General features: G+C 35.5%; 1 long non-coding RNA gene across 1 annotated transcript; it reads right to left on the bottom strand.

The window, feature by feature from the left end:
* Positions 1-6,720: 6,720 nt before the first annotated feature.
* Positions 6,721-7,545, bottom strand: LOC142637449 (uncharacterized). The gene is made up of 3 exons (XR_012844643.1): positions 7,125-7,545; positions 6,856-7,011; positions 6,721-6,751 (listed from the first exon to the last, which is right to left on the bottom strand). It is a non-coding gene; the product is annotated as an uncharacterized LOC142637449 (long non-coding RNA).
* Positions 7,546-12,662: the final 5,117 nt, after the last annotated feature.

The following is a 12,662-nucleotide window of genomic DNA, read 5'->3' as shown; positions in this document are numbered from 1 at the left end:
TACTTGCTCGCCTTGAACAAGAGAACAATCAAATGCAAAGGCGGTTAGACCGTTTTCATGCAGTCCAAAAAGCTAGGAAGCATCTAAAGGGGAAGGCGCAAGAGCGAGCCATGAAGTCTATTAATGAAATTACTGCGTTAGATGATGAAAGTGACATTTCAGACTTCTCAGATTCAAGCAATGATGACTTCCAAAAATTTCTACCTACGAACATTCAACGTTGTTGTTGATGTCTACACGTTTTGTGCAATACAAAATGTTGTTGATCATGAGGGCAAATGATCCTATTGTACGTGCACCTTTTGCAAATCTAAAGATGAATTGTTCATTACTTTTGGCTAAGTTTATAGGAAATCACTTGCTCATTTTTTCCCTGTTGTTCGTTGTTGGTATGTTACGAAAAGATGTACTTGTATTAGTTTTTGGTGAGAATTATAAGTGCTTGGTGAAAATTATGGTCTAAACTCAATATTCCGTGAGTAAAACTCGCTTTTCTAACGTAATACTGAATGTCATTATTTAAATTCTTTGACAAATTCTTTGAAATCAATTCGTCCATCTCCATTGTCATCAAAGACTCTGATCATCCTTTGGCATTCCACTTCCAAAGGTTCCATGAGCCCCACTGAACAGATCTAACATTTGAAACAACTAAACCACCGAGCTTTTTTTCTCAAATCAAATAATTTCCTACACGTCACGCCTTAACTCTCTGCTTTTGTTTCTTTTTTTTCTTTTTCTTTTTCTTGTAAAATAAGATACAAATTTTAACCTTAGCATATCAATAAACTTCCCTATTTGACAACAATTGATTTGAAATGACTGGTGGCAATATTTATCCCATATTTTAAATTCATGGTTGAAATCTTTTTAGATCCTTTAGTTGAAAATCCACCGAAATTATTGATTAATTATCAATTTATCTCAATTTTGTCTTCCGCAAGATTGTGATTATTAACCACCAATTGGCAATGCACCAAATGATAAAGTAGAAAAGACATCTCCAAAAGAAAAACCATTGCAGGCCAGTTAAGGCAATTTATACTATATAAGGAGTTTACAAATTATAAAAGTAAAAAATAAAATCTTTGTAACTAGTCTCTATAACCCAAACACCCATGAATAACTCATTGATGTCATCATGGAAATTTAACCAAATGTGAGATTATCAACCAAGAGCTTTGTGGCTCAATGAATATGCTCGGTCTCTTTTACGAGGAGAACCTAGATTTGAATCCCCCTTTCCCTCACTTGTTTTAAGCAAACTAAAAAAAAAGTGAGATCAACAATTGAACAAAATATCAAACCACAAACCATATAAAATCTAGAAGGGCAAGCCCCTGCTTCTCCCTTCTTGTTGAAGTTATGTGATGAGAGGAAACGTAGTTGGAAAATTATTTTGTGATGTCAAGTATTCTAAAATCGACTCGGGACACTTTTTGAGACATTAGCTCTTTCACATGCAACATAACATGCTATAAACTCAAACATATGGCCTATGTCTTTCTTAGAAGGCCATTCTTCGACCAATCCATGACATCTTCACTATACGACCTCTCTTGTCTGGGAAATGTCCCTATTAAGCATACAAATAAGAGAGTTCAACTGTATCTTGGACCAATATATTTTGACATCCATTGTGGGAGCGGGAGGAACAATATGATTCGACTACGACAAGGGTTATGAGGATGTGAAAACTGGATACCTTGTTGCTTCATGGCCCTGAGTCATTTTCTAATCAACACCACGTTGCAACACCGCAAACATGAGCAAGGTATTCAACTATTAGGCGAGAAGATCAAGGCGATGCGAATTTGAAGCTAATGCGGGTCAACGGTTGATTGTTACCATCCTCAAGTGTCATCTTGAGAGTGTAAGAGCCACTATGAATACCACAAACCATCGGCTGGTTGATGCGAAACACTAGAGTAAAAAAAATAAAAAATAAATGATAGATTAAATTGTTATATTGGACGACAATGAAAGAAGGAATGGAAATTGCGATTTGCAAGTTTGGCTTCTCTTAGCCATGCATATGAATCCACATGAAAGAGGATACTTATATCATTACTTCTCTTAGCCATGCATATGAATCCATATGAATCCACATGAAAACTAATAAATACACGAAGCTCTAAGACATAATAATTGATGAAGTGACTCTTACACAGCGCTTCAATTTCGGTTTGAAATTTCCTTGCGGCTACACCGGATGTAGTAAATATAGAAGCCCCATTGCCATATACGTTCCCGAAGTACAAGTCACATACAAATCACATGTAATACTTCTTTAAGAGAATTAGAAAAAGTATGGTAATATATACAACAAGAGAAGAAAATTTAAGGAAGTACTTGTTTATGTTAACAATATTTATGGCCTCTTTGGAAGCATCGGCTGATGTTGAGAGGGACAGAAAAATTGTATGTTAATATCTCCATACTAGGCAATCAATAACCTGATTGATAAAAACAATGGAGTAATGAACACACCTCCATGCAAATAAGAACTGGGCCAAAAATTTCCTGTTGCAAATGCGGAGGTAGAAAAATGTCAGCATTGTTCTGAAGTCACAGTTCAGCTCTTTTTATCCAATTGGAAAAAAGCAAATGCAAATGCAATAGGATCAGAAGGAGAAAAAGAACATAAAGTTACCTTCAGGTGAATCAAAATTGAATTTCCTAAAGCAAACAATAGTTATATATGGCTTCATTGCCTTCTTCTTCTTCTTCTCATCCTCTCCACTCCGGGTAGTAACATCGCACTCTTCCCCCTCTTCCATGACACGAAACTCTTCAATCACTGAGACAAGAAATCCGCACACTTTTGCATTCATCAATCTCCTAAATGTATAGCACTAACCAAGAAAATTAGCAAACAAATTTCAAACCTAAAACATAAGGCCAGAAATTATATGAGTTGAAAAGCTGGTTAATTGCCTAGCTCACCTTTCATCTACCACCATATAATATGGATTGCACATGATATGTTCCATGATGCACATCCTTGCTTCCATTATGAAATGATAGAGGACACTGTACGTGGCCCTTTCTCAAATGCCCATCCATATGTGAAAATTTGATTCATCACAAAATGTACATCCCTAGATATTAGCATCAGATGTTTGGTTCAAATGAAGCCAAAAGAATTATATATTTAACATGCGATTATCAAGGATGGACAAAATGATAAGGAAAAAACAGACAAATGATTAAGAAGGAAATATCAAGATATATCTCAGAGTAGAGGAGAAAATGATCCAACTAACAAAGCCAAGGTATATGTAGTTTCTTCTTCTTTCCTGCTGTTATCGAAATAAGCATATGATATACCTCATGTAATGAAATACTTCAGACTCCAAAACAATAAAGAAGCATATGATATTTCTTTATGACTTGACAAATAGCAATTACCTAACCCTATAACTTCTGTACTTGATAATTAACAAAAACATTTTAAAGCCTTGAGGGCTCCTCTCTTTCTTCTTAAGACTAGAGTTACATAGATTTCATTTCATGTGTCAGCAACTTGGATTGACTACAAAAGAAAGCCAACATGTAAAGTTAAAATTTGAGTAACATTCATTCAGATTTTTTTTTCTTTTCTTTTGAATAGAGAATCTTCCACACATTCTGCTAAAGCTTCATATAGTGAGCGTACCAGATTGAACCATTCATGTCAGTGTCTATATAAGTTTGGCCAAAATCTTAAATTAATCTACCAAAGTTGTGATTATTATATTTTTGAAGGAATTTTTAAGGGATGAGTACGATAATTAATTGCAACTTTGGTGAAATAAAAGAAGTTGATGAAGAAGAAGGTGTTACCCATGACTGGATCAGAATTGCAAAGCCTAATCAAGCGTCTTTGAACTTCCGACACACACACAAACGCCAATAATTTTTCACCATCATCATCCAAAAATCGAACTTGTAGCTAAATTTATGAACTGCGAAAAGGGAATTTCTCGTCTTTTTTATACCCAAACAAAAATTCTATAAATCAATATCATAATGTTTTGCTTGAAATTGATTAATTGTAAATTGAATAAACTCACAATAACAATGATTGTGAAGAGACCAGAACTTTTCAACCAGTGACACATTGGGAAACTAAAAAACTGGAACCTGAAAATGCATTGCATAAGATCAGAACATAATGTTAAACAAATGGTACCACATCGGCACTTCATTTCACCGGAAGGGGAAATTAACTAACATCATGAAAATGATCAATGTGGACGAAGTACGCTTCAAACTTTACATGAGAGCGAGAATTAACAATTCTTGAAGTACATGTTTTAAATCATTAGGTTTATCTTCGCTGAAGTCAGATCAATGTGGACAGAACCTCAATTTGTTTATAGAGTCACTCAACAAATTTATAGAGATTAAGATATCCTATTAAAGCATTAACAACTTTAAAAATGTACTCGAAAGGACCTATTTGTAGTTATTTCCATATAAAAGGTCATTGATCTTACAATTGACAGGACATTTGAAAATATTATAAATGAAGTGTGATCAGGAGTTGTTATTTAATACGTATATCAAAAGCACACACAAAAGAGAACATAGGATTGAGCCATTGGTGTCGGTGTCTTTGAGATTTTAGCCAAAATCTTATAAATTTAGCTTCCAATGGTTTTTTTTTTTTTTTAGGGAATTTTTGACAGATGAGTAGGATAATTAATCAATATTTAGTTCTAATAATAAAAAAAAAAAGACGAAGCAGAAGAAAAGTTTAAAGAAGCTACCCATGAATGGATTTTAGACTTGCATCACTGAATCAAGCCAAGAATGAACTTTGCCCATGCAAACAAATCATCTCACACCATTGCCATCCAAAAATCTTTGTTTGAACCTAGAAACACAGAAATCATAGGTCCTCTTCTTCGGTGTGCTCTTCTTCATCATGCTCTTCACTGTGTTCGTCATCCTCTTCACTGTCTTCATCATACGACGAGCTTGAAAGAATCTACATGCCCAAAAGAAAACCTTATGAGTAATTTCAAATTAGTCTACATGCCCAAACTGAAGGAAATTAACAAGAGCAATTGGAGTTGTTTTCTCTATATGCAAATGAGTAAGATTTGCTACCATGATCATTTTTTATTAGTCTAAACAATTTTAGATCCTCTTCTTCCTCAACCTCTTCTTCCTCATCCTCTTCTTCCTCATCATGGCTCTGAAAATCCTACATGCCCAAAAGAAAACCATATGAGTTATTTCGGTTTAGTCAATAACAGCAGGAAATTAGCGAGAGCAATTGGAGTTGTTTTATCTATATTCAAATTTTTTTTAATTTTATATTGATATATTGGAAAATAAAATAAGAAGCCCAACGAAAAGAATAAGTGTCCGAAGAAGTTAACTTTGCTCTGGGATAAATTCTTGATTTGCCTCGCACATACTTGTAATCAATGATGATGTTAGGGATGTGGGAAATCTTGGGCAGTCCTCTCCTGTCCCTCTTTTGAAGCATTTCTCCAGAATTGGACATGTTGCGATCTCTAGTTTCTGTAATGGAGTTGTATGAAGGAAGTTCGGCACCAACTTTAACTTTGTGCAAACAAGGATTTCCAAGTTTTGAAGACGTGGCATTATAGTGAATCTTCTGATACAGTCTTCTTCTTCTCCTCCAAGTTTTGGAACACAGGACTTTTGTTGAGCTAATTAAAACACCAATTACATAACCCCAAGTGAAACAACATAATTAACAAATAAAATATAATTTCAAACGTTGTGACAAGCTAGAGATAAATTTGCTTTGCAAACTATTGGGCAAATAAAATATAGTAAACGTCGCTTGAGCTAGTAAAAAGTGTAAAATTACCATTCAAATACCATATAAGTACCACTCAAACACAAGAAGTTCACTTATATCTACATGACATACATTAAGAAATAAAAAGCAAGAGTATACGGCATCTTAACCATCTGTACCGCAGAAAACATGAAAAAGATTGCCCATGGTAATATAGTTCCCGGTAAGAGTCTTGATGCTAATCGGTGAACGGGGTGGGAGGGGTTTTTAGTTGCACCTTTTTTTGTACGGTGGGAGGGATGGCGGTAGGGTTCATTTCTGCCATGAGATGTGGTGCACGGAGACATGCGGAATAGTTTAGTTTACAAATCCTTCTCCTTAGGCAGACAAGGACACTACGGTGGTAAACAAGATAGCTTGTACGGGGTTTTGCATAGGTGTCCTAATTTTTGAAATACCTCTACAAGATTGAGAGGTGCACACCATGTTAATTTATTTTGAGCTCTTGCGGGGAGCTAAGGTGCGGGGGTTTGAGAAGATACATGCTTTTGGGATTTGTCATTCCCTATTCCACTTCCATTACTTAATCAAATTTTTCCTATTTTATTTTACGTAAGTGCTAGCTACTTAGGTGTTTGTGCCATTTGTACACTCCCCAGCGTACATTGGTCGCATACGCGGTGCATTTTAGTAAAATTGCTTACCTATTCATAAACGTGTGTTGTGTGCGCACTAATCAGTAAGCCATATCCAACTGAGTGAAATCCATTTAAGCAAACATAAATGGCTGAATCAAAAAAGAGTATTTCCACTCCTGAAAACCTGATCCAACTGGTACGCAGACCTTCCACAAATTACTAACACTTTTCATCAAAATAGAGTGAAGGGGATATATGAGGCTAATCACCAAATAAGATTCAATAAGCTAACATGGGGGACAATGTAAAAACTTCATGTGAATGGAATGCCAATTTCATTGGCAAACGCCTTCAGAGACCAATCAAATCACAGGCAACAGTGTTATTTGAGTTCTCAATAATACCGTAAAAGGAAAAAAACAAGGAAGAGCAATTGAAGGACCATGGTTCTACCTTCGCCGTTTCATAAGACACAACTTTGTTAGCAGTGAGGTCAGACTTGTTTCCAACCAGAAGCTTGTTTACATTCTCACTAGCATATCGGTCAATTTCACTTAACCATTGCTTAACATTGTTAAAGCTCTCTTGGTTTGTCACATCATAAACTATCTGGCACATACACCAAGAACATTGTGAAACAAGTTCAACATTCACACCAAATCGTCAGGGCAGAACCATGAGCAAAATGCTGAAAATTTGAGAGAGAGAGAGAGAGAGCTTACAATAATGCCATGTGCTCCACGGTAATAGCTACTAGTGATTGTCCTGAAACGCTCTTGTCCTGCAGTATCCCACTAAATATCCCAAAAAAAGTTCAACAGCCAGATAGAAACAACAGCAACAATCATAGGATGTTGCACTACATAAACATCATATTATGAACCAATGATAAAATTTCAATCCATTAACAATATTTAGGATATTTAACCATCTTGTTAGTAGTTTCTGCATGAAGATGGCTATTAACCAAAAGTAAACATGTTAAAAATGACCCCAACCCACAAAGAGATTCCACCAAAGGATTATAGTAGATTTTTTTACCACCACCACAACTATCATAATCATTCTTTATTACTTGTTCCCTGTGATAACTAAAAACAACCCATACACCCATGTTGATTTATAACTACAACATCACCCTCCACCACTTTTTTTAGTGGGTGGTTATGCCTTTTAGTCAATGGCCCTTGGCTTAATTTTAAATCTTGCTTTACACCAGATTTAAATAACAAGAAACACCACCCCCCCCCCCCCCCAAAAAAACCACCACCAAAAAGAAAAGCAGGCAAAATAAGAAATGAAAGGATTATACAGCATGCGAATGATACTTCTTTGGACTGCTGATTGGGCAGTTTAACAAATTTCCAGGAACTAGTACAACCATACAACTTTACCAAACTTAAAAAGTGGGGGGAAGAAGGCTGAAGTTTTATGGTCTTTCCATCTTGCTCCACAGTGCGTATTTTCTGATAATAGGTGGAATGCAACAATTAGGATCATATTGCTTCAATTGATATAACATCTATTAAAACCCAAAGGTAAATACTTACAAAGTCAACTCCAATTGTGCTAATATAACTGTCCAGATACGAATCATCCTGTGTCAAAGAGACGAAAGAAAAAAAAAATCACATTGCATTTATATTCATAAGTTCTGCTCAAGAATTTCAATTAGAGCCAAGTAGGCTTCAATATGCTCAGCAACCAAACTTTCCACTAATGAGTCAAACATTTTTTTTTGTTTTTGCTGCAGTTCTTTTTAAAACACCAAATGTTGCTTGGAGATAATATTAGATAGTATGGTAAGATAACAGTAGGATCTACCAAATACATAGAGTAAATGTTTTGAATATCATAAAACACCAAAATTCAACTCCAAACAGAAATTTTTTATTGGTACAATACCCATGCCCCCCATGTAAGAACCTTTTACATGTATCGCAGTAAAGCTGAATATGGTATGAATAAAGTGTTAGTAACAAGAGGTTAAATAAATTTATCACCATTAAAGTCTATAATTGACCACAATAAAAAAGCTGTAGAACAAACAAAAGACACCAGGAAAATATCCAATAATTGCACACCTAAACAAGAATAGAGAAGTCTTCTTTTTCTTTTTCTTGCATAAAAGAATAGAGTGGTCGAGAAATGAGAGTATCGAGTACAGAATCACACCAAGTATTAACAAGAAAATAAATCATACTTGCTGCATTGAATGAAAAGAAAGCCAATTGTTCTCCAAAATTTTATTAAAAATCGCTTGGCAAATTTCCGTCTGTTGTGGGGTTGAGGTACGCCCAAATTTATCAAAACTTATACTGAACTAGTCATAGACTTCCTTATGAATAGCATGGTATCTGTAAATGCAGAACACATAAGATGGACTGATGCATGTACATATCGAGTAGTCAAAAAATGTTTGTACTCTGCACGTTCAATAATTAGAAGGATGCCACGGTTCAAACTTAGCGTACCTAGTCCGCGAGACCACCACTCGCCGAGGCCTCATTCCGCTTAGGGCATGTTCTTCGGTTATGCCCCTCTTGGTCACACAACCCGCATTGCACCTTCCTCCCGCCCTCCTTCCATGGTGTGGTTCTAGGCCATTTCCCACCCTCGTCCATCTCATTCCTGATTCGTGTTGAGACAGGGCGACCTTTCTCTCGAATCAATTGGGGGTTAGGGAGGACCCTTCGAGTTTCTTCAGGATCTGGCCATGATAATCTATCTTTCAAGACAGGGAAAACGGGAGCATAGCTCCGAAATAGTGCGTCCACGCTATAGCATTGGTCAATGTACTGCTCTGCATCACGCTATAGCATTGGTCAATGTAGTGCGTCCACGCTTGTAGCATGATGGTCATCTCACCGTGTGGCAAGTGGAACGAGTGCGTCTCTGGCCGCCATCTCTCCACTAAGGCTGTGATCAGTGCATGGTCAAGGTCCATATGTGGGACTCGAAGTAGCCCATCTAACCCCGCATCTGTGATGTAAGTGGCAATCCGTGGATCTAACCCACCATCAAACAGACCTTTATCTCGGTGACGACAAGTCAGAACACCTGGCACTTCCTGCAAACAAAGCAGCTTAGTATTAATAATAACATTCACTAACCACGTAATAATTACACTTCAAACATAATGCCCAAAATCTTTCTACTACATATATTGATTACAATGACACAAGTGCATACCTCGCACATGCCAAAGGAGCATCCCAAAGCAAACTTGAACGATGCATAGGTTGCCTCGTCAAGGCAGTCCTATAGAGGGTCCTACTCGATGTGGGTCCATACCTGGCATAAATTAAAGGTGATTAATGGCCCATTAGCATCCTCGCAAGTCAAATACCCATAAGCTAAATCAAAATGATAACAAAAAACTATAGAACTTTAAAAGGGGAAGTTCCCTTTTTTTTTCCCTCAAAAACTCTCCTAAGCACTTGATTGATTTTCTTTAAAGGGCTCTAATCTAAGCCTTTCAATTCATGTGTTCTTTCTATTTTTAAAACTAATAAGTTCTTTCTAATAAGTGAGTTCTTTCAATTCATGTTTTTCAAATTCACAATATCCAAGATTCAACATAGCACAATCACAAACTAATATAATTCTATAGGGAATATTTCCACAACTACCAAATCAAAAAGAGGAAAAGAATGTCAAATCCGTTCATGACCCAACAAATACAAGATTGTTAAAATAACATTTAAATATAGTGGTAAGAGAATAAAGCATGAAATCTAGGGTGTATTGTTAAGTGGTAATGTAAAATAAATAAAGTAGTTTTGGATGATATAAGATGCAATTTTTTTTGGCATTTCTATATGTGAATGTTCTAACACTTCCTCCCAAAATTGCATTCATCTAAAAAGGCAGTCGATCAACTTCATAAGATTGATGATGTAAAAATTCCACAATAAATAGTGCCCATTTGGGGGTTTAAGTAATAGTTCAGTGGTAACGCCCATCCTTTGTGGTATCCCATGTTGACTTATCAAAAAGGTTTGAAACAACATTTTTTCATAGTATAGCCTTTTCTTTTTAAACCTCACTTTTTTCTAAGTACACCTCTTTCAAACAACACAATTTCAAAAATGCGAAAATAATAAGTTATCCCAAAGTCCAAACAGACATAATGTTAGTTCCAAGTTCAGGTCATATGGTCCACTGTTACCTCTCTCCCTCAAATAATGTGGTTCTAAAAATTACATTGTTGGTGTCTACTTCAAATCCATGGAAAAACCCATAAAACTACTGGCATAATCATATGCTCACCATTAATTATGCTCTCCTTTTTCATTAATGTTAACAATCTAAAAATCTTATATTGCAAATTAGAACTCCATAATTGTGTAGAGGTAAATATTTTTACTTCTTTATCAACAAAGGAAAGAAAGGAAAAAAAAAAGGTTATTAGGACAGATTTTGCCACCCCTAGAACATTGTGTCACGGCTCATTTCTCCTGGAAATTCCCACTACAATTTCCATTTCTTTTTTGATAATTAATTCACACTACCATTTCTTCTTTCTCAAGCTTCCTATAAACAGCATTATCATATCCATCATATCACTTTACCCACATCTATTAAAACCTAGGGAGACTTAACTCTTAAGCTGGGATGCCTAGAAGTCAACAAAATTTTTCTCCAAAAAAATCAATTAAAAGTCAACCTACCACTAGGAAGGTATATCTTTATACAACCAGCTAAAATATTGCTAACCATCTCACCTTGAAATTGAAGGCATAGACCTCTACAATCACTATTCCGTCCAGCAGAGACCTTGCATTTCACTTGTTCCATGTAAAGGTAGTATGGTAAATGTGAATTTTCTATTTGAAGCACTCCAACCAATCACAGCTCTCTCATGTGTTTTTATGCACAACCCGTACGAAACCCCTTCCCCCCCCCCCCCCCTCGTCTCCTTAATGGCTAGTTTGGATGATGGGGGAGTATAGTACAGTTGGTTGGAAATTGGCTAGATATAACGGAAGGAATTAAAATAGGCTATTATATATATATTTAAAACAAGGTGAAAATGTGCGCATGGACAGCCAAGTCCAAACACCTAGATATAATAGAAGGAAATATAATGGCTAATATTTAAATTAACAACTAATATGTATAGAAAGGGAAGGGTAAACACAAATGCAGAGCATTAAAACAAATGATCAAATAACCCCAGGATGTGCCTAATCATAACTAGCCAGGGGGGCATTATACCTTCTACAAGCTCAAACAAGAATATAACAATTTAGAGTAAATGTGATGCTATTCCCTAATTTATCCATATTAATCTAATGCTGGTGGTATGAATTCTATTATAGAATATGACCAAAGAGGCACCACTAAAATGGGTCACCGTGTGTGGTGCTATCAATTAATTAAAGGGTCTATAGGGTCAACACATTTCTACTATCAATTAATTACATAAAATAAAATACAAGTCAAAAGCAAGGACAAAAAGTGTGTTGTGTTTTATAATCTAAAATAATTGTGACAATACATGCTAAATTAATGTATCAAATAATATAAAAAAGTGAATGTAAAACTAAGAAACAATCTCAAAGTCAAACAAATAGACCTAGGGATTCTGTTTTCACCTTGTGGGTCCTTATTAAAACGCATTATTTTTTGTTCTACGTGTAAGAACAGTGAATGATTATTATTATTATTGTTGTGGCACATTTCCAGTTGAGAATTATTTGACATATAAAGGGATGGAAGTCGTTTTCGTAACCAATAACATACAAAAAACTATTTCTAATCAATTCTAAATTTCAAGTAATTCACTATAATGATTCACTTATATTGTACTCATTGGTTAAGGAGGCTAGGCCGGAATAGTTTTCCATCAAATAGAGGTGAAGTCACGATACAGAATCTCTAACTCAAACCAGTAGCCAGAAATCAACAAACAACACAAACGCACGGAACAAGGTTTTCTACCATACTCAGTAGTCTTTCCTTCCTTAGCAAATTCTGCTTTGAAAACCAACAAAACTACTTTGAAACAGTTGAAATTTTTTATGAAGCAAAAATAATAATAAAAATGTCTGTAGCGCATCATATGATCAAAAAGTTGGAGGCATCCCATTGCTATAACTAAAGTTGTGCATTAGCAGTCAATGAAAAATACATCCAAAACTTAATTAGAAAGCAAAATTAACACAAAAATCCTGCTTCACAAATTTAGAAAAAAAAAAAAAAAAAAAACTTGGCATTTGTTCCATAAAAAACTCTTGTCCAGTACACAATTGAAA

Source organism: Castanea sativa, chromosome 5 (assembly GCF_040712315.1).
Source record: "Castanea sativa cultivar Marrone di Chiusa Pesio chromosome 5, ASM4071231v1".
NCBI lineage: Eukaryota > Viridiplantae > Streptophyta > Magnoliopsida > Fagales > Fagaceae > Castanea > Castanea sativa.
This window is presented reverse-complemented; position numbering and strand designations above follow the sequence as displayed.